This window comes from Sceloporus occidentalis, unplaced genomic scaffold (assembly GCF_023333645.1).
Source record: "Sceloporus occidentalis isolate IW3139 unplaced genomic scaffold, rSceOcc1.0.p SCAF_6, whole genome shotgun sequence".
Taxonomy (NCBI): Eukaryota; Metazoa; Chordata; class Lepidosauria; order Squamata; family Phrynosomatidae; genus Sceloporus; species Sceloporus occidentalis.
Genome location: NW_028316986.1, coordinates 17,220,756 through 17,244,389, shown reverse-complemented (window position 1 = coordinate 17,244,389; position 23,634 = coordinate 17,220,756). Strand labels below are relative to the sequence as shown.

Genomic DNA, 23,634 nt, shown 5'->3' with positions numbered 1-23,634 from the left:
TGATACTTAATGGAGATTTATTGTTATAATATCTATGTACTGGAAGCAGAATCTTTAAACTGAATGCAAAGGTCATGGAAAATCTGCAGGTGGATCATGCATTTGTCAGCAGAAGTTGTTTTGATCAGCACAACTTTTGACCTCTCAGTAAGTCATCCTACTTTCCCTGTGTAGAGGTCAGAGTGAAGAGATTTGTGAGTTGTTGGGTATCTAGCAAAGCAGCAGGACACAGCAGTGCAGTGGAGGACGTATATTCCTTTTACTGTACATGCATCCACTCATAGTACACATACTGGCCTAAATCAAACCTTACTACATTCCAGCATAAGCAGGACAGAATTTACTTTTCCTTAGAGGCCCTCAGATTAGAAATTAGAAAACTAATTCTGGAGGATTCCCTATCCTCCATGAGCAGGATTTGGCGGTCAATGGGGGCTGCAGTGAGGAGGGAAGATCACACCTTTCCAAATGTGATGATGGAAGCAATTTGTCATTGGTTATTCCCCAGTGGACTTATGTTCCTGTGAAAAAACAACTGGTGAGTGAATATATTCATTTGTTCATTCATTTATTCACTAAATGTGCAGTCTATCTTTTCAGCTTGTTGCTCAATAACAATGGAATGTATTCGGAGACATAGCCATGTTAGTCTGGAATACCATTATGCAATGAGATATTGTAGCACCTTTGTGATTAACTGCATGAAAAAGTTATAGAAAAAGCTTTCATAAATTTGATCCACTTCCTCAGATGCACAGAGTGAACTGGTGCCCATGAGAGACCTTTATAATCAGACTGGATGAATAGCTACAAACTCCAATCCATCAACAGTAGGTTGAACAGAGACAATGACTTCCTGGAACACTACATGTACTACACCACTAGTTAAAACCCCAGCTTCATGAGGATGCTGTTAGGCAGTTTAACATATTAACTTTCTGGTCCCAGCCTGCACACAGCACATCCCTGAACTCCTTGCACCGTTCATATATTTATTCACCCACCCCGGTAACATCTTTTCTCCAGCCTTTGTTACTCAACAATCATTGTTAAAACTGATCTTGTCACTGCATCACCATAACCACAGGTTTTGCATTCATACAGTCTGATTTGAAAATCCCTTCTTGGGCATTATACAAGATCCCTTTGCATAATGGAAAGTATATGTATTGTAGGGTAGATTTCACCATCAGACTATCATCAGTAAGTGACAAATGAAAAACAGGAGTGATAGGATCCTTCCACTAGTTGTGTCAAGAACTCACCTAAAATAACAGATTATGGCCACTATCTTACATGGTTGAGTGCAGTGTCACTATCTCCAGGAGTACCATTGTGCTGTAATACCCTCCCATATGTCCTCATAGCCAGATACAGACTGAGGACATCTTCCATTGAGAACTGTTGAGGTTCTACAGAAGTCTTCATGAATGATGTCATTGGTCTGTGTCTGGTTATGGGGACACAGCCAGTTGATTCTCCAATCCCCTATTCTGTCCACCAGAAAGGGGATGACTATGGCTGAAAGGGGAGGGGGTCTCTTGTAGCACAACACTGACTCTTTGAATGGCTTTGAATGTTTTGTGAATGGAGGAAGAAAATACCAATCTCCACCAACACATAAAATAATAATAATACATACATATTAAACTTGTATAAGTCATTAATGGAAAACTAGCTGTTCTCTACTGAAAGACTGATTCATCTTTTCTAGACAACATTCCCACACCTCTGAAGCTAATCTGCTGTTAATTTGCCCCACACATCCAAATATAGCCTACTGCCTTCAAGTAAAAGTGGGGCTGTTATTTCATCTGTAATGCTGAAGAAGCTTTAACTATCAATTCCTTTGCTTTATGTTGGTGGAATGGGGTTGGGGAGATGAAGAATGCCACCTCAGTCTTAGGGTACAAAATGTTTGGTTATTGTAGACAAGATCTCACACCTCATTTACTACATGAGAATATGGACTGCATCTAATGTCCTTACATAAGAAAAAAAACATGGTTAGGAAGAATGGTGAAGGCCTACTTATATATGCCATTATACTATCTGAAATATGTTGATTATCCAGAAAGCATTCATACCAAGTCCTTGCAACTGCAAATAACAGCTCAGAAACCTGACTTTGCAGCATGTATTCAAGTATGAATTCAGGTCCACTCTCAATTTCACCAGTATTTTGTGCATATTTGGAGAGAGTTTAAATACTTCCAAAAGATTTTCAGAAATTGGCACAACTGTGTGTGTGGAAGTAATTGGAAACCCAGTAAGAGAGCTTGGAAATGTTCCTTTTGGAGGCTCTCCAGGGGTGTGGACTTATCAATCTGTTGAAACAAAAACATGACAGTCTTGTGGCACTATAACACTTGTAAGGTTTATTTTAATGAACTGTAGCCCACTGCATCTGAAGACCATCCTGGCTTGGACATTTGGGGAGCTGTAGTCCAAAAAAGGTAACATGTCTGAGTTCTCCCCCAGAAGCCAAATAATGCAGAATAGCACCTTGCTTAGTAGTTGACCAAACTGCCTAGAACTTCTGGATTTATACATTTTGCTGTGTGGCAAAAGGGAACCACATGCAAATGCAGACTTCTATTCATATACAGCAACTAATGCCCATGCAATAAGCATCTAGATGCACGTCTGCATTTGCAATGTGCTCACTAAAGTGGATGAAAAGCTTTTAAAAATGTATAACAGCATTAATGCAGATGAGGATTTGCAAGCCTTTCTAACACTATTCCTTCTTGCATGTACCTAGCCTCGCATGACTACAGCTGGACTGAAATCATAATCTCTTAAAAGGTGCTGTGATGGAAGGTGAAGGACATGATGGAGTTGAAAATTAATTCATGGCTTCTGGAGAGAATCAGCATTCTAATGCTATCACGGAATTACAGTTCTGAAACCACCATAAGTATGCTGGGTATTAATTTATACGAATACATCTGAAATCATGAAAATGTGAGTCCTCTACCAGTACCTTAGTTAATGTTCCAAAACACATTCAGACATAATTACATTGGAGTGCTTCAGAGATAAGTTGCTATTAATATGTCCATCTACCCATCCATCTCCCTTTCTAAATGCTTACTGAGACAGATCAGCACTCTGCCAGCATCAGAGTCAAAGCAGTCAACCTAAGACCAATCTTTCAGCTGTACCATTACCCCTAAATACTAGTTTCTAAAGAGTCATCTGGAACTAAGATATCCTTTCTGCCAGTTTATGTACATTCTTTAAAAATGCTTGGAAACTATGCTGATTGACTGGGTAATGTATGAAATCTCCTGTTGCACACTCTCCATGAAAACATCTATGTTTATCAGTATGTATTATGCATGCCAATCATTCAACACAAATTAACCAGATTACTCCTCTCTGATTTTAGTGAAGAGCTATTCTTTAATAGCAATATGCATTCTTTATCCATTTCAAAAAGGCACCAAGAACCATACAAGGCAACTTCTTACAGTTTAGTGGATAACCTTAGTGGCTTCCTTTAAAAAATCCAAAACACCTTGGTAGTGACGATTTGGTCATTAAGTTTTACTGCAGTTTTCTGTTAATGTATAATTTTCAGATTAATGAGCCAGTTATAATGGATGCATTACAATAACTGCTAGCTTGCCTAGATAAATAAGGGAATTATGCACCTGTTCAATAATATAGCTGGGTATTTTTTTTTAATAATCATTTTGATAGAATGGCCTGGCTTTGTAGAATTTCTAAAATGTGTAAGTTATCTTCTTTAAATTTTTCAGATGGAACTTTTATTCAAATTACTTATTTCAACAAATTCATTTCTCTACTAAGATACTGATTTCCACACACCATGCCTCCAGATAGCCTTTTCCATTAGGGATATAAATAGCAAAACAACTAGGGATGTTCACATAAGCAAACATACAGGCTGAATTCCTGTGAACAGAACTGAGATGAAAGCAGTGCCCATTTGAATCCCAAGGTTCTAATGAGCCAACATTTTAATGGCATACATGTTTGCACAAAAGGATATATAAAAAGCCCTGAATCCTATCATTGTTCCCAACTAGAACAGACATATTGAATCAATATATTGACCTGAATTCAGAGAGCAACACACATATGCAGAGTAGGCACTGTGTCCATGGTGTGAAAAATGTGACATTGCACAACAGATGAATTCATCAGGCGGCTGTGGGAAAAAAGTACTGTGGATCACAATGTTGCACAACTGGTGCATTCAGGAGACCACAATGAAAGCACTGTTGGGTGTTTCTACCTGTTCTGCTCCCCCCCCCCCCCGCCTTTGCTTGTGTAGTATTAAACATTTCCCTTTGTTCATATGGTGGTGAGTGTCTTATGGTTTGTTCACATGTCCTGCAGCCCCTTTAGCTCTGTGGCCATTTCACATTTAGCATTTCACAATGCAGTTTGGCCACTGCACAACTCAAACATATATCCATGTGTGTTGCCCAACTTTGCTATTCTGCATGGTGGTTATGTACCTCTGTGATAGTGTATGTGGTTCTTTATGCTATACTAAGGGTTTATGGAATTGAGGCCAGTTTTAAAAATTGTTTACTTATCATTTGACAATTGATTCAGTGGGTCTATTCTAGTAGGGACTACCAACAGCATTCAGACCCTAACATCCCAAATGACTTCCTATGTTCTGTGGCATTGATATTTAGAAATTACATTAACCCTGTGCTTTTAGCATCCATGTAACATTTAATACAGCTTTATGAAAATCATGTATCCAGATTTTGGACAACAGCTTCCACAAGCTCTGATCACTGTGATTCCTCACAGCTATAGTCCTACAAAGTCTGGGTTTGCAGACAATGGCCTGGACTAAAATTGCAAAATGAAGTTTCTAGGAGTCACAGTTCTTGAGAGAACTAGGCTTGGGGGGTCATAACAACCTTGTGCGACAAGGTTATCATTATCAGAACCTTGTGGTAAGGACTGGATAAGTATGGAGGATATTGATTTAGATAATATGAGGTTAAGGTATGGAAGATTGTGAAAAAGCTTGACAGTAGACATCACAAGCAAGTCTGGTGCCATTGAATTGAAAGGAACATATACAGCTAAGCTTAAGGAAGTTGGGGATCACATCTATAGTGAAGAAATGCATTTGCTTTCTACTCTGCTGGAAAACTGATTCACTGAGGTATTTCATGCACTAAAATATACTGCCTTCCACCAACATCATACTAGGGTTTTTTTTTTTCATACTAAACCATTATAACACTATGATTCCACTTTAACTGCCATGGCAAGATCCTATGGAATTCTGGGATGTGCAGTGTGGTGAAACATTGAAATTTCCTTGCTAAGGAAGTTGTAAACTAGTGATGTAAAAATATTCATCAAAATGTGATAAACAGAAGAAATATCTGTTATTCGAAGCTTTAAAAAGCTTTTTAAAGAGAAGAAATTATGAGCACTTCTTGATCAACAAGAATTTTGGGTTTTTTGATGGTCAGGATTTGAGTATTTTGCATAAGCAAAGCTATCATTCATATTGGGCTTTTCTAGCAGCTCTATGTTCTTTAAACCTCTGCCAAACTTCCTTTTGACATGCTAATTGAGTTTGAAATGCCAGGTAATTAGTGTAAATGTTCGCCTCCCTTGTCTTTTATTTTAATTTGAGAAATCTGTAAAAAATACTTCTCTACAGGGAGAGAAAAAATAACTTTTTGAAAGTGGGACTTTTGAAAAGAATATTTTTTTAAAAAATTCACATCTAGTTCTCGATGAGAGAGAAGAAAAAAAATGGTTTGTCAAAACCATTTGTAAACTACAAACAGGCCCTAAACATTCTTAAGACAACATATTCCATTTGATATTTGAAGCTAAGTAAGGTCAGGCTCTGGTCAGTAGCTGATGGGAGACTGGCAATGAATAGAAAGTACTGTAAATGATATCTCAGAGGTAGGGACTGACAAAACCACCTCTGAGTATTCCTTGCCTAAGAAAACCCTGTGAAATTGGTGGAGTCACCATATGCTGACAGGCAACTTGAAGACACACACAAACTACAGACCCCAGGAATACATGAGACGCTGCCTTTACACTCAAAGTGGAATTATACTACTTTAACTGTGTCCTGTGAAGGGCTCCAGGGTATCCACGTCCCAGGGGCTGATCTTCACACATTAGCTGCTCCCTAAAGCTGCTGATCTCCCCTATCGGGCAAACAAAACAAAACAAAAAAGCCCAACCCTTGTCTTATATAAGATCAAGGATACTGAAAGAGTCCAATGTAAATCATATAGTCTATGAGTGACGGGCTCTACTATCAGCATTAGAGTTTCACATGCATTTGTGCATGTGTGTGCATATGTACAAATATGCACACATTTCCCCCCTAGGCAATAATTGCTGTGTTTATGTTGATTATTTCAAAACCACTTAATATTTTGTCCTGAATCTCCCTCCCTACTAATCATTATAGGTCAATATGTTTAATCTAACTTTAGCTCTCTTACCTGTGCCCTATCTCTACCTGCTTATAGTCCTTTGAGCTGATGATGGAGTGATAAGCACCCACTTTTTCAGATTTACAAAGGGCTTAAACAAATTCTTAAAGGACAAAGCTCATGCATTATTTCCAAAGACAGCAACTGTATGCCAGTCCATATTAGTGGACATTACCCAAGGATGAAGTAGACTTGTGGACTTGCCCTCTGCACTTGGTTGGATACTCTTGGAAGATAGACTAGATAGACTTTTGGTCTGACCCAGCAAGCTGTTATGCTTTTAAAACATACCATTCCCTCCCAAGTACTGCAGTCATGTTTTACCTTTCCATAACTACACAGTGATTCCAAACTCACTACTTCTTACAAAAAGGAAAGAAAAACATTACTGTTAGATTATGGGAGGAAGAAACAAATGAATGGGGAGATCTGGCAATTTCCTTGCAGAATGATTAGATCCTATTAAATGCCCTAAGGAGAACATATGTTGTGGGGATGCTCATGGTTCAGATAATCTGAAGTAGAACATGGTCTTTTATCTATAATCTGCAGAATTTAGGTTATTATGGTGAATTCAAATGAAGTATTTTGGTCCTAAAATCAGTTTATTTGTATTCTGTGGCCACAGTCACATGACATTAAACCAGGGTCCTGAGGAAATACTAGCTTGGTATCCAAAAGCAGCATGTTTTGTAAAGCTAGTATAAGCAACAAGCCATGGGATTTTCCACTTCATGCAGAAACAACCACACAGTATGCCCTAGCATGCTCCTCATAACTATTAAGCCAGGGTACCCATGGTTCCCTGGATTATCTTGCCATATGGCCTGGATCATATCTTCTTGGTGTCATCACTTGGAGGACCGCCTCTCCCCATATAATCCGCCCCGCACACTCAGGTCAGCCGGGAAGCAACTTCTGAGGGTTCCACCCTCGAAACACTCTGGGACTGCACAAAGGGCGTTTTCAATCTCAGCCCCACAGTTATGGCACTCGCTTCCCGTAGAGCTCCGCTCGACCCCCTCCCTCGACCTTTTCAGGAGGAGACTCAAAACCTTTCTCTTCGAACAAGCTTTCCCCCAATTGTTGTAACACTTCCTCACCCCCCTCCTTTGCACTTGCACTTTGGCTAGTCTTTGTATGGTTTTAATCTGTGTTTTTAACTTTTGTTTTTAATGTTTGAATTGTACATTGTAGTGTGTATATTTATCGTTTGCTGTTCCCAAGATGTTGTAACCCGCCTTGATCTCAAGGAAAGGCGGGCTATAAATAAACGATGTATTTATTTATCATTATTATTATCCAAAATGCAAGGCTACATCTTTGGTCCCATCTGCATTGGCACAGGACAGTCTGGAGCACCCTGGTCCCAGAGCTGTCCTGATCATATGGATGGGCCACTCGTTCTGACCTCAGAACAAGTGACTTGCAGCAGCAGCAGACACACAAGGTGACAGAGTGAGACACATTTCAAACACCCACCCAGCATTGGAACAGAGGGTTCTGGATCTTGTGGAAAAATCTGGAATAACTGGTGAGGTATTTTAATTCATTTAAAGAGTGTTAAATCTCAGTTCTGGTGCTCAATGGGTGGCCATTGCCTGGTATGTTCATATCAGAACTAGGATTTGGCCTGTGCAATGTTAGATCTCCCTATTGAGAGGACAGGGGAGACCATTTTATTTGGCCCATGCAGACAGGGCTGCAGTCAATTTGTCTTCAAATGGCATAGCCCATTTGTATGCTTTTCTTTACAATGGTGTGGTACAGACCGGCCCTTTGGGGCGGCCTGCGCCCACCCCTTTCCACAGAGGATTGGGGCCAGGGCAGCCATACCAGCAGCCCCTGTGGCCCCAATCCAGTGCTTTTCCAGGCCGCAGAGAAGCGGCAAAATGCTGCTTCCACATGGGCTGGAAAAGGGGTCTCCTTGGGGCTGCATGCCCCTGGACACCCCAACAAGCATAGCCATGGGAGAAAAGGGCTGCCTGGCCCCTTTCTCCCTGGCTTCATTCCCGTGGCAATCCAGTTGCTGCAAGAACGAAGTGCGCACCCAAAGACTCTGTTTTGGAGCTCCTTTCTGTGCCGCAGATAGGGCACTGCAAGCACCCTCCAATGGCACAGTGACATCACGCATGCACTGGTCCGTGTGGAGGCGGTGCGTGTGTGATGCCATCGTCATGTGCCGGCCATACGAAGTAGGGTTGGGGAGCGTGAGGTTGCTGCACGCTCCCCAGCCCTAGTTTTGGCCTTAGGATGGCGCTTTTGTGCCATCTGTATCGGACCATTGTTTCTCACAGGTAAGCATTTCAACAGGTCACATTGGACTATTATATTTTAATTTCTAAATGTTTTTTTAAAGAAAAAAAAGAAAATGTGGGTTATAACACAAGTGACAAAACATATATATTCTAGGACTGGGAGGTGAATAAAGAGAGCATGAGAGTGAGATAGAATGTAGATATGGATTGTAACATAGATGACAAACATATTTTAAGAAATAACTATATGCTGTGTGTGTGTGTGTATGTCTATGGCTTGCATTCCAATAGGCAGAATGTTTCATATTGTTATTGGAGATCATGGCACTGTTGCCAGAAATGATCCTGATACCTACCTTAAAAGCTGTCCAGATGTCCAGAGTGACAGAGGTTTGTGCTGTTGCTAAGTGGGATGCTAAAAAATGAAATGACATCCCATCCTGGCAGCTATGGCAAGCAGAAGCAGGAAATCTTTTGAGGACTTGTCACAAATATTCAACATGGCATGATTGCTGGTGCAAGGGGCTAATTGTATAACCCTGAAATACCCAATTCAATAGCAACACAGACCTTCATCACTCAAGACAGGTGACTGGCTTTTATAATGGACTCAGGGGTCAGGTAGGAAGTTAAAACATACCTATGACATGATGGTTGCATGTTTGTTGCAGGACCAATGTCTACGTATCTATATGCAGGGCATATATATTTATATGTGTACACACACACACACACACAATGTCTAAACATCTAGATAAAAAGATATGTGGGAGGCTGGGAAAACTGCCAAATGGGAAAACTGGACAATTTTCATAACAACCAGAATAAAACAAATAATAATGTTGAACTCTATTTACTGATTTAAACTGACTGCTACAATAGCAGTCTTTTAAATTTGCACTTATTCTTTGTTTAAGAATAATAAACTTTTTTGAAAGTCTCATTGATTTTCAGCACAAAGGATGTCACGATACTTCCTTGCTAATGACAATTTCAAAACAGTTTGGAAGAAAACACAAGAATGCATTTAGTGAAATTGAGAGATCTGTAAAGGAACACATCCTTTGAAAGTAGAAAATACAATATATGTCAGGCAGCAAGTACTGGAGAAACCCAGGGAAAAGTTGATAACATTATACTAGAATGTTTGCTAATGCACCTTATGCACTATATGTGCATTGCAATGGAGGGTTCGATCCATTAGCTACATGTTTAGAAAGATCACATGCCATTCACTTCTCACACTGAACAATTCAGAATGCAGTGTATATGCAGCAATCACCCACAAATAGATGTCTTCATAGAGACATGCATCATGTACATTTTCTGGACATCTATATCAGACTCAAAAAAATATAGAGCAGGGCAGGAGAGAGGGGAAGAAAGTTATGGGTCAGGAATTTGGTTCAAACTAATATATGTATTTTTTTTCTTTTATCTCTCAGAGATTTCTGGGCCAGCCCTACCACTGCACACAGAAAATTAGCTATCACAGGCATCAGACTATGTGTGTTACAAACAGACAATTTACAAGTTATTTATTGTTACTGGACTATGTTATATTTAATTTTATTTACTATCAAGGAGTGGGAAGTATTATTTTTATCTCATAAAAATAAATTTGCCAACCATGGATATAATATGCACCTGGATTTGAGTGGGTGGGTGAAATCTGCTGTCTCAAGCAGCAAAATGTCTCAGGCCAGCTTTGATATTGGTATAGCACTAAATTTATACACAGAATAGAACGATGGACCACATTTCACTTTACCATTCTATATTCACAAATCCACATTTGTGTACGAAGACTTGCATACTTTTTTAAAAAAATGACAGAATGGCTTTTCCGGTATCTTTTTATTATTTACTAAATATACCTTTTTAAAAGACAGTTTATGCATTTTGCTTTTTGTTTACTGGGGCAAGAAAATGATAATATTTGACCCTTCTCATGTTACAAGACACATGGAGAAGTCTTCAAGTACAAATATGGATCTATATGGGCAACCAATGAATTACGACTGCCATCCTATTTTGACTGTGTCAATTTATGTCATACCAGTCCATTATCATTCCAAATTTGACTGAATAAAACCCTTGAAGTAATATCATTAAAAACTAATAATAGTGTCCACCCAGATTAATCAACAATGTTAAGAGCACAGGAACATGGAAAATAAAGGTAGCAAAGCATTCTTCAATTTTCTTTTGAGTAACATTTCACCACTGTATAGTAAGAATGTGCAGTTTTAGTTAAAACAAAACAAATCATCCTGCAAGTTCAGAAAAGAGGAAATTTGGACTGTGAGTTTCTGTTGAGATGAGAACTCCCCTTAATTCATAGCTGTCTCCATTTGATGTGCCAAGTACAATAGCACATAATATTGGCTATTAATCTTTTTTTCCCCAGCTTCAAGTTTGGAATTGTTTTATTATTATTATTATTAACCTTTATTTATTAAGCACTGTAAATTTACACAGCGCTGTACATACAATCTTTTAGTTAGACGATTCCCTGCCCTCGGGCTTACAATCTAAAAAGACATGACACAGAAGGAGAAGGGAGTGATGGAGGGAAAGGGTAAGAGGTCCAGCAGTTCCTCTCTACCTCCAAGGCCTGGATCTTATTTTTGGAGATGAGTATTTTTGATAAAGCCAAAACAAGCAAAAGACCTACAGTAATTTGCCTATTAACACATGAAAAAATACACTTAGGTTGAATTGAAGAAACTAGGCTAGTTAAAAAAAACATGATTACCAGTTAAAGTCCTTTAGTGCTTTGCTGAGAAATACAATGGTATCATTGACTTCAGTAAGGATAGATTTGGGATATCTGATATATATATATATATATATATATATATATATATATACACACACACATACACCTTTGTGTCTGACCATCTGAGGGGTCTCATTTGTACTTCCACCTACCTGTCCACCACTTTGTGGAGCTCACAGAAGCCACAGACATTTTATTTAATGTAATAAATATACCAATAAACACACAGTATGTTATCAATGCCAAAATACAATTAAACTATATATAAAATTAAAATATCCCTCTGTTAAAAAGTAATTTCAAACAGCATCAGGATCATGAATATATATATATATATATATATATATATATATATATATATTAGAAAGCAAAGAGCTGCCTAAGCCCTGGCTGAAGAGAAGGTCAACAGGGAGAGAAGAAGACTACTCTCCCTCAGAAAATATTTTCTTATAGCCAGAGAAGGTATTTTATATTGGGGAAAGGGCATGGGGAGGGCCGCCATTATATAGTGATTTGAGTATTGGACTAGGACTCCAATAAGGATACGAATCCCTGCTCTCCCATAGAAACACCTGGGTGATCTTGGATGAGACACACTCTCGTATCCTTAGAAGAAGACCATGACAAATCGCTGAATCCATTTTGTCAAGAATACCCTATTCACCTTAGACCTGGAGATACCTAATAACAAAACTCCTCCTTCCGAGCACCACTCCCCTGCTCTTCAAAGCTATTCCCAGAAGCCAAAAATTAGGAAAACAGAAAGGAGGTCCTCAGTACCAGCTATTCTCTGTCACAGCTGTATTTTGAGCATTTGCATAAAATAAATGGTCTCAAAGCACTTCCCAGTGCTTCTTCAGTTACTGTTTATTGGAAAAAATAATTTGATAGCAGAAGTATTGTTTATTGTGGCCCATGAATAATTATTATCGGAAAATGTCATTTTCTTTCCTTTTTTAAAACGCACACACAAATTCATCCCTTTTCTAAAAGGGGCCTACATACCTCAGATGTTTTCATACCTGGAAAAGCACCAAGCTAACTTGGATGCAGGTTAATGAATTTAGTTATCACAAAGCTTGCAGTCTTTTAAACTTACCTGGAGGTATGTTTCACTGAACTCAAAAGTTGCTATCCCATACACTTATCTGAGGCTACATCCCACTGAACCCAATAAATGGAGAATGAACTACTTCCTACTGAACTACTTCCAAGCACACAAACATAGGCTTGTACTGTAATTTTCTCAGTTAGAAAAAATTCAGTGGAAAATACGTTACTTTTTGGAACCACATGACAAGTCACAACTTATACATTGAAATAGAATGAACAGAATAAATATTCCTAGCAATATAAAATAATGACAGAGTATGCAGATTCTTGATCATTAGAATGTGGAGACTGCTTATATTCTCATTTTAAAAGCAGTATTTTCATGAAGATTAACAATAATAATAATTATAATATGTAAATTATTAACAATAATTTATTAACATGATTTAGCCATCTTGTTTGCTGCACAGTGGTTTAACAGACTGGTGGAGGCCAGGGATGTAATTCTTTGCCAATTTTCTTCTCAAAGAAAGCGAAGAGTAATTTAGAGTTTTGTTTCTGCTGCAAGAAAGTCTTTGAAAATTCTACAGTTTTTGAACATTATTGGTAGCTTACTTCTTAGGCTATGCCAGATTTATTTGTTGTTGTTTTACAAAGAAAACAGCATTTTTCTACATAAGAAAGCATTTTCTGCACAGAAATATTATTTTTCACACAGAAAATGTTCTTTCCTGTACAAAAAATGCTATTCTCTATGCGGAAGAACTTTGTATGAATTTTGTACAGAATAAGTCCCAAATTACAAAGTTTTCTATCAATCCAGGATTCTCCATGTCGGGTTTCCGGACACTTGAGAAAGAGATTTTTCAACATTTAAAAAAAAATAATTCTGAAAAAAAAACCCGATTTTAAAAAATCAAATTTTTATAGGACAATAATTTAAAAAATTACTTAAGCCTTTCTTGAGTGAAAATATATGAGGATCTATGGTAGTATTGTCAATGTGGTTGTATTATTATTCTTCAGTCAAAATGCAGTTAAATTAGTCAAAATTAAACTGCATACACACAACACTGAATTCATTGGTGAAAAATATACACGGATAGCAACTACTTAACAGTAGTATAGCACTTTGAAATGTTCAAAGTGCTGCTAATACATTTTCTGATAGCAATTTCCATATCAACTCTTCCAAGGCATGCTGGGGGTAGTACTTTTACACTATGTGTCGTGCTTATTGATCACACAAAAGTTTTTCCTCTTCAGGTTTTGAGATTTGCAGACATTAAATACCAAAAGCTATTAAGAAGGTTATCTCATTTACAAGAAAGAAAACCGACTGGATAATTGACTTTTTGTAACTTTTCAAAACACTTTGAAAATGTGTGTAAAAATGTAATAATCCTATGGCACAGAAATGTATATTATGGATTTCTTAAGGTGCTTTATTTGAAATAGAGCTGACTGACAAATTAGCTTGAATACTTTGACGTTTCATGATTTCATTGGGATGGGTAGTCTTTCCTTCAATTGAAGTCTCAACTATTTCACACCATCATTGGGTTCATAGCTGGGGTGGTCAATTCCTTACCTGGAGAGCAGACTTCTGGTGAAAAGCCTGTCAGGACTTCAGCTGGCCCCTGGATGGTAGTTATATGGTCCAATATTGGGACTCCATGCAAGTGGAACCTGTTAAAGTTGTCATTCTACTGGCATAGCTTCCAGGAACCCAGGGTCAACTCCATGTCAAGGAAAGTGACTTTCTGGAGAGGAGATCTAAACTCTCTGACTAATACATCCTTTTTTAAAAAATATGGGAAATAACTCTTCATCAATGGCCAGATGATGTACAGCCTAGACACTGGAATTCAAATATCTTTGTGGGTTACCTTTTTGTAGATAACTCATGGTCAAACTTTTTTTCTTCCGTTAATAGCTGAAAGGATGATTCCAAATACTTGCCATAAGGTATCAGCATTGTTGGACAATAATTGACATTTCAAAATATAGGCAAAGATGAACCCTCCAAATGTTATTGGATGAAAATTCCTATCATCTCTCAACATTCTTTATTCTTGTCAAGGCTTATGTCAGCGGTTCCCAACCTGTGTGTCACAACCCCTTTGGAAAAACCACCGGAAAACATATATTTCTAATGAGACACCACAATTTTATAGTTGGGGGTCACCACAACATGAGGAACTGTTTTAAAGCATCACAGCATTAGGAAGGTTGAGAACCGCTGGCTTATGTGATTTTTAGTCAAACAATGGCCTCAATCCAACATGGCTCAGCATAGCATAGTTCTGCATATAGACCTATGTTAGGCTGAACATATACCCCTGTCCCTGGACTCATCATACAGCCTATGAAGCCCCATACCCATGGCTGCTTATGCCTGAAACAGAATAGGGAAGCATCAGTCTATGTCCTAGTAGCTAGATGCAAAATAGTAACATAAGCACTAAGATCTGCCATGGTCTTGGCACTGCTTTTTGTGTAAATAGACAAACACTTCTTTAAATACTGCTCACTCCCCATGAGGCACAGAATGTTCTTTCAGTGTTGGGGGGGGGGGCTTCAGAGGGTATATGGTAAGCTGAATGGGGGTTTTGGGCCATGTTGAATGAGGAATACCAACCTCCAAATCCACAACAAAGAATATGTGCAGTAATAAGGGAAAGTTACAGCCAGCCAGTGTGGTGTAGTGGTTTGAGCACTGGACTATGACTCTGGAGACCAGGGTTCAAATCCCAGCTCAACCATGGAAACCCCCTGGGTGACACCCCCTGGGTGAAACTCTCTCAGTCTCAGAGGATGGCAATGGCAAACCCCATCTGAAAATATGTGCCAAGAAAACCCCATGATATGGTTGCCATAAGTTGGAAACTACTTGACACACAACAAAAACATCTAAAGGGAAATCTACACACGTGCATGCCACAAACAAGATGCAAAACAGTATCTGGAGGGATACAAGTTGCCCCATTGCTGCCTTATATTTTGGAATGTCAAGTATTGTCCAATTATACTAATATCTCAAATTCATCAATGCCATTCTTTTAGGCTGACTCTTCAAACCAGCAAGGTCTAAAAATTTAATTGCAAAGCATCCTATATCCAGCTTGCAAAGGAGCTGTGCCTGAATGGCAATTTGAATGTCTTGTCAAGATTGATTTGTTGCACTCATTGCCAAGAACCTGATATTAAGGAAACAGTTTACAAGGTTTCAGTAATAAGCTGCTGAGTGCCTAATGTGGATAGAACAGATTTTTCATGCATTTTAATAGGCACAAATGTGAAACATACTAGACACAGAGAAGTCATTTTAATGGAAGATTTTTGTTGTTGTTGTTGTTGTTAGTGGTGACATGCATATTCAACAAGCTTTTAACACTATTACTTCTTCAGCAAGCACATTACTAAATGAGCTACTGATCTTATTTTCATAATGATAATAGAGAAGATCAGCTTAAAGTACATGAGAACTAAATGCCTGCTGAGATTCTTTTGTCTAGGATAAACTTATGAAGTGTCAGGGTATATAGAGGATAAACTGTTGATAGAAGTGCTGTGGCTTTTCAGCTGTGCAGGAATATTAGGAAGTATCTTACGACACACATACAGATATACACATACCTATACATTAATTAGTGGAAACCCATATTGATCTGCACTATGAGAGACAAAAATAACTATTTGGGAAGACAAAGGGTGATTTTACTGCTTTCATGTTAATTACCATGAAATTAAAGGGATGTTATTACAACAATAAGAGTCATGGGTGGGGAAAATATTATTATTTTCTCTATTGCAGTTCAAAAACTATGCAGAGAAACATAGAGGGCACATTTAAGAATAAACTAAGAAAAATATAAAGCTATCTGATAAAACCTTGATGGTAGTTTGCTTGGAGGCAAGGTCAATCTATATATTATCTTATATGTGGGCTTGCAGATTCCATATTTCACACTACAAAGAGTGACTGTAGAAGCCTTCCAGTAATTGGAAAGCATGGGGTTTCTATATTGTTTATTAGATGCCACCAAGAACATCCAAACTCTACCAGGTGATTGTAAGTGCCTGATCAATCCACTGTCCACGTTTTCTTAACTGGCAGTAACAAAGCCCCTACTCTCCCATCTTGAGGTACTTCGTTGTTGTTGTTTTTTTTATTGGCCTTGTACTAGGCAGATCTTCAAACAGAGGCAATCTTCAAGCACAGAACGGCACTTTACAGCCCTTCAAGTAGATGACTCTTCTTTATTATAAAGCTTACAAGGTGCCCACTGTAGTCAAATTAGTTTGCCTGGTGTGTCCCAACAACACTAGTGGAATGTATTTCTACACATAGAAAATTGAACTTTCCTACTGACCTGGTAGTTCTGGCAAATTACAACTCCTATAGGCTTTTCTACTGGGACTTCCTGATTTTGGGGCCTAATGTAGGCCCAAGGAAAACTTCTCTTCTTTGAGCCTGCTACAAGTGCTGAAAAGTAAGTTTAGGAGAAAGGGAAAAGATTGGATTGAGGCAGAGTTTAGGACAGCTTATCTTCTTTTTAGAAACCAAGCAGCAGTTCACAAAGTTCTTGACTTAACTAGTAAAATTCAGACTGTATATTTGTGTGTGCTTTCTTATGGGAGCAAGAAGGCAAGAAGCAAAATCATCAACACAATGTCCCTCTCTCAACTTTTGTTATACACACAAACTTTCTGTTTAGAATCCAAGATGGTGACAAAGAGATTGGATTCACTTTTTAACAGTGCAGATGTTCTTATTAGTGAGACAGTAACATTTGTTTACTGAACACACACATTTGAGATGAGCAAAATAGTAACCGCTGCCTTAAGTGGCTGAACATTTTTTTGTATTCTATTAAAAGAAGAGGGGCTATTTCCATCTTCTGGTTTATCCAGGACATAACTATTTGTGCAGTAGAATAATATTATTGTTTCAAGCCCCCCCCCCTTATTAGAGGAACCTGCTTTTGTAATTGCCTGCCTCTGCAATGCTACCTTCTCCCAGTTATTAAAAAAAAAACAACAACAACAGTCTGGGTCAAACGAATTTTCACACTATTCTCCTCTTTATCATAGGGACAGTCTTACATCCACTGAAAAGTAGTGAGCTGGTATTAGGTCCACTTGAAAAGATGGTGTGGAACCACCATTACTAATGGTATCAGATTACCTATAAAATTATCCTGTCCCAGCCAAGTCAATAAACAAAAGTATCATCATCGTCGTCGTCGTCGTCATCGTCATCATCCTTATATGTAAATATAACCTACTCTCAGAATACAGAGTATTCTATTTATTCCATTAGAAAATATATACACTCATTGGGTTCCAGATTGAAGCACAGAAACCCAGTAAAATCAGTTAAATAAGCTGGCCATGACTATGACACACAGGTTTTAGTGGTTTTCTCCAAGTAAGATGAGGTATAAATCTAATTCATAATCAGTAGCCCAAATAACAACACACATTACTGTACCACTGTAGCCCTGTTCAAGCACAGCTTTCCCAATCTGAACCAACTAGTAAAGACAGGATTGCCTAGAGCCTCCCCTTCTATTAAGTGATTAGTGTGAAGGGAAATTCCTCATTGCACAGAAAATCTCTACACAAACAGGAGCTTCTTCAGTTCAGATGTGATGTTTTCCATATGAGAAAAGTGATGGGGAGGGATGTGTGGCTAGGTTATTCTTTCTTTTAAGACTGACACTGGAAAATCCGGGTTTGTGCTTGTATGGAGACTGTCCACATGAACTGTCAAAAAAAATGTCAAAAAACAGACAGTGGGGTGGGACAGAGCAATCCATGCTACTGCTCATGTGCTGATTGGGTAAGCAAAATGTGACAGGTTAAAAACAGTACGATAATTTTAAAAGCTAAGAACATATTACATAATATAATCATGGACTTTGTTTATGTTTATGCTTTGTTTATGTTTGGTCTAATTATATTGTAATTTAGTGCCAGTTTCAACTCCAATCTTGTGTATAATCTGGGAGATGAGAAGGCACAATGTCATTCACACCAGCAGCATCCATGTAGGTGCAGTGCTTGGGATTGAAGACCTACTTCTATGCAATGCATCTGTTGACTGTCTCTGCATAGATCTGAAAATCAGAACTGAAACTACCTACATAGCCCATCTTAAAAGTACAATCTGTCTCTTCACACTGTTGAGAATTCTGTATTTCCAGACCTTAAAAAGTTAATTGTCAGTTACTGTCGCAAAAGGTAGTTACCATTATCATTATAATTCTTGAAAAATAACATTTTATTTACCCGTTTCTCTTTTGTCAGTGGTCTCATACTGTGTATATTTATTATATTTGTGTTTTTTTGTTTGAGTTTTTTTTTAAAAAAATGGTATATCATTTCTGATGGCCTTGTGGTTTTCAATTGTTTAGAGCTACTTTGAATGGAAGATAGCTTCTAGAAATGTCATTCTTTTGCAGAAACAAGAGTACAATAAAATACAGAAATATTCCATTGGCCCACTATATGTAGAGCTGATGACCTGGGTATGTGAGTGTAAAAATTAGTTACAAATAACTAATTATGAAACATTTGCTTTATGGAAGAATGCTAGTGTGCCTAGCTTTGATATTGGTACAGAAAAGCTATGTTATGTTTATTTATATCCATGTGTCTTGGTCACTTTCTATACTCAAATAAGAACACAGAAAAATTTCAGACAGGCTTATTGATTTTCTAGTGATTCACTTTTCCTTGCTTTTAAAAATAGCCAGATTACAAGCAATGCCTTTTCAAAACAATTTCTGTTAAGAAATTCGAGAAATGGCCAGTACTTCAGAATACCTCTGAATCCCACTTAATATCAGTGGGAATTATGGCATGGATTTTAAATCAATTTAGTTAAATGTCTTTTAGCCAAAATTTTATAGACTAATGAATTGGGATTTACTAAAAATTCTTGTTCCAAATGACAATAAGAATGTTTTTTTTTTGGTCTCTACACCTTTTTTTAAAAAAATCTCTTTAGCTTTTAAATATGAAATTAACATGAGATATACATGCAGCTATTTGTTAAAGTTTTCTTTAATTCTAATAATTGTTCATAATACTGTATATAGTTTGGAGCATTTACTTTTTTGGGGACTCCTAGAAGCCACAAGCCAGCATGGTCATGGGCTATGGTGAATGTGACATTCTCAGAACTGTAGTCCAAATAAGTAAACATTACAGATTCTGTTATTGTGCCATTGCATTTTCATGAAATGCTAGGACTATGGATGTAAGACTGGGTTTCAGCTGAAGAATTTGGGGTGTGAGCAGAACTTGATTCCTTCTATCTGCAGTCCTCACTGTCAGAGAGAAAGTGATTCCCCCCCCCCCCCCCACCAGTGTGAAGATCCCACAGCCTTAAAAAAAATCTGAGAAAAAATATGCTGGAATCCTATAAGTAATTTTACATAGCTACATAGCAGAGGCACTAAGAAATCCCTGTACTGAATTGCAAAGATGTATAAAGGAAGAACGACAAGTGTGTCGAATGTCCATTGGGACTGATGCACACATGGACTAATAAGAGTGCACTGATGTGGATCAGGCACTTTCCTGGCTCTGCTACATAGTAATGTAACAGCAGCCCTCTACTGGGCATGGATATTATGCAACTGTGGGATTCTAATTCCCACAATCCTACAAAACTGTGAAATTCTAAATCTTGCAAGCCTGAATCCACTTACTAAAACATAAAGCCCCAACAGGGTTCTATTGCATAGTCTTTCCACCCCTAACATGAATGCCTTAACTCCAACATTGTTCTTGTCATTCTTGTTCTTTTCATTAACTTTACCTATAACCTTCTCCAAGATGAGAACTCAAGGCAGCTAACAAATTAAAACAAAATAATTAAAAAGATATTAAAATTCAACCTTAAAGGAGTGTTTGATAATATTGAATTAATTTAAAACATACACTTTAAAAAGATAAAAATCAGTTAAGAGCAGTACAATTTAAAATAATATAGCACCATTCCCTTACAAACCTACACTCACAACCTGTCCAGCCGTTATGATAGCCTAAACTGGACTTATGCTGGGGGATTCATTTTTACAGTAATGAATGAATGTATGTGACTCTGACAACCTACTTCTGCAGCCTGGCATTGCCCTGAACAAAGTGTTTTTGAGGTGCTAGAAATCAGAGTGCTGGGAAATGATTATTGCAGTGTGCTCCTGGTTGCCTGGTGCCTTGGGACAAGTAGTTGTGGCAGAACCTCAAGGGATCTCTCCAGCTGCCTGTTTTCAAGGCATCTCACAAGCAAGAGAACACTGCAGTCATCATTTCCCAGAGCTCTGATCGCCAGTGTCTCAGAAATGCTCTGGATGGGGTGCAGCCAGTCAGAGACAGTAGTTTTGGGAAGGACAACACTAGTTGTAAATACAGTATAATGATGGATCTCCATCTTTGTAGTTATGATGAAGATACAGTGCCTTGGACCATATGTTGTAAAGCATTTCAGTTATCTTAAAATTGACAAACAGGTCACATGCACTTCTGTGTCCATCAGTTGGTGGCATAGCCTCTCCCACACACAACTATTTCTTAGAGGAGGAATTGTGTGAGTCAGGGTGGCTTTATCTGCTTCAAGGTAGCTTAAGTGTGTTCTCGCTGAAGTCTCTGAACACTGCTCTGATGCTTATGTTTTTTAAAACAACATAACCCAGGAATGCAACAGCCAAAACTGCTTGTTCAGCTCGAATATTTTGTTGGCCACAGGGATGACTGGATGGAAATTAACTTTTGAAAAACAAATTTCTCCCACTATGATTTTTAAGGGACACCTATTATGAGTAGGAAGTAGAAAATGTAACCACAAAATGCTAGTACAATAAATAAAAAGTAATATAGGATAAATAGTATAGAGGAGGAAATGAATAGTTCCCTCTGGTCTGTCTGAGGTCTGTAGATCAGAAAGAGGAAAGGAGGTGAAATGATGCCCAAGGCTGGGCTTCTTCCTTTCCTTGGCATTTTCCTTTAGCAGTGGTAATGCTTGTGTTTCTCAGTGTCTAACTAGATGGTAATGGAAATGTGTACTCTCTGTAATAAACCCCCTTTTCCTCCTACAATGGGAGTTCCTGAGAGATGTGTTTCTCTGAATTTTTTTGCAGACTAACTCTGTGTTTACTTTCCAGTGATCAGTCACAAAACAAAGGTGCTGTCTGCACAGGCCAGAATGTTCTGGAGTATTTTGGGCCCAAAGCTACCCTGATGTCCCCCTGTTATCTGGCACTTCAGAGCAATAGTGGGATGCTATTTACCTATGCATCCTGCTTTACTGCCTACTGCTGCCACCATGGGTCACTCTCTCTAAGGCTGGAAATAAGGCACTTGGCATCAATCACATGGCTAGGTACCTCATTTTGACTTCAGAGGATGGTGGGCAACACAGTAGGACACATTGTAAACAGCTGCCTGTTGTTGCTCTGGAGGGCTGAAGAAGAACCAGAGCAAAAGGTGAGCATTCAACATTTGGTTTAAGGGGCTTGTACCAGAGGTTCAGTGCTGAACTGGCCAGACATCATCCAGACACTTTACACTAGAACCGGGGACTGGGTCCTCTGTAATCAGGACTACTCACTGTGAGGAACAGGGGAGAATGTGTTGTTTGGCCTGTGCTAACATGGCCAAAGAAATCAGAATGCAAAATATGTAGTGAAGAAAACCACAATATGCCAGAGACATCTTTCACTCACTGAGGAGCACTCCTAAAAACAAACTAAACATGACATCCCCTTCAATATTTACAAGGTCTTCAAGCAGATTTATGATCTCATAACTTTTGTGATCACAAAGATTTACCTCTTAAACCAACTGAAAGGTTTCTACACACTACATCTAAGGAACCTGGAGAATGATGTCTTTAGCACATTTCCAGTCGCAGAGTGCATTGAGACAATCAGCTCAGGGTTCTCCAGCTGCTTGTCTCAATGTGAACCACTACTGGGAGGGTGCTGTAGCTGTCATTTTTCAATGTCCCAACATGTAGAGACTCAGAAATCTTTTCACTAAGGAGCCATCTGGCTTAGGACGTAAGATTTGGGGGAATGGCATTAGCCAAAGTAGCTGTGTCAACAGAACTCTGTTACTGTAGTTGTGTTTGCTGATGGATCCAAGTGATTATCTAGTTTGATCCTCAGAAGGAAGAATTTTGGCCCATATAGAGATAAGCAAGGTGAAGCTTTGTAATGCTGCCCATCATGTCACACAAGAGGCCTTTCCTCCTTCTTTAGTAGATCTGGCTAGTTAATTCAAGCTAGCATGTCAAAATTATCTTTCTTCAAACTGCCAGTTGGACATCACTGTTTGCTTAGCTAGGGAGAAATTGAGGTTGTGGCTTCAGCCCCAACCTCTATATATGTCAGCTCCCATGGACACAGAGTTATATGAGTATTTCACATGCATATTTGAGTGTGTAAAGACAGAACTTCAAACAAATGGAGGAGGACAGCATATTCATTTCCATGTGAGATTACTATTTGCACAGATACTTAAATTTTAGCTGCTGCTGACTATGACTCTTTTCTTTGGATGCTCTCTCTTAGGTTTTACTCCCTCTTTCCAGGATCTTTCATCATTTACTGTTTTTCCAACACATCTCCATCTGCCAATACAGCTGGTAGATATGTTAGTTACAGCCATATGACTTTATCACAAGAGCCTCAGGGGCTCAACAGACCACCCATAAACAGCTGCTCCGTGCCACCCTTTCCTTGCTGGATCGGGGCTGTGGCAATTGCATAGTGCAAAAAGAAGCTGCAAAAAGTGGCTCCTTTTCATAACATGAAAAGAGTGCCTTGGCTGCAGTAGCAGCAGCTTTTCAGTGCTCCTTTGGTGCAGTGCATGTAAACGCTATGACAACAGAGCTCCATGATGCCCCCCACCATGCTGTTGGGCACATGTTGTGACACCAGCACGGGGGCATTGTGGGGGTGGCTGGCATAAGTATGCCATGCCCCCACTCTGGTGTATAATGCCAGTCTGTACAGGATCTCATTCTTGCCTCAGTTTTGCTGCAATTGAT

The 23,634-nt window shown here is 38.6% G+C and overlaps 1 protein-coding gene across 29 annotated transcripts in view; it reads right to left on the bottom strand.

Moving 5' to 3' along the window:
* NRXN1 (neurexin 1) overlaps positions 1–23,634 on the bottom strand; it is a 1,287,731-nt gene that overhangs the window by 652,045 nt on the left and 612,052 nt on the right. The gene's annotated exons all lie outside the window — the stretch shown is intronic.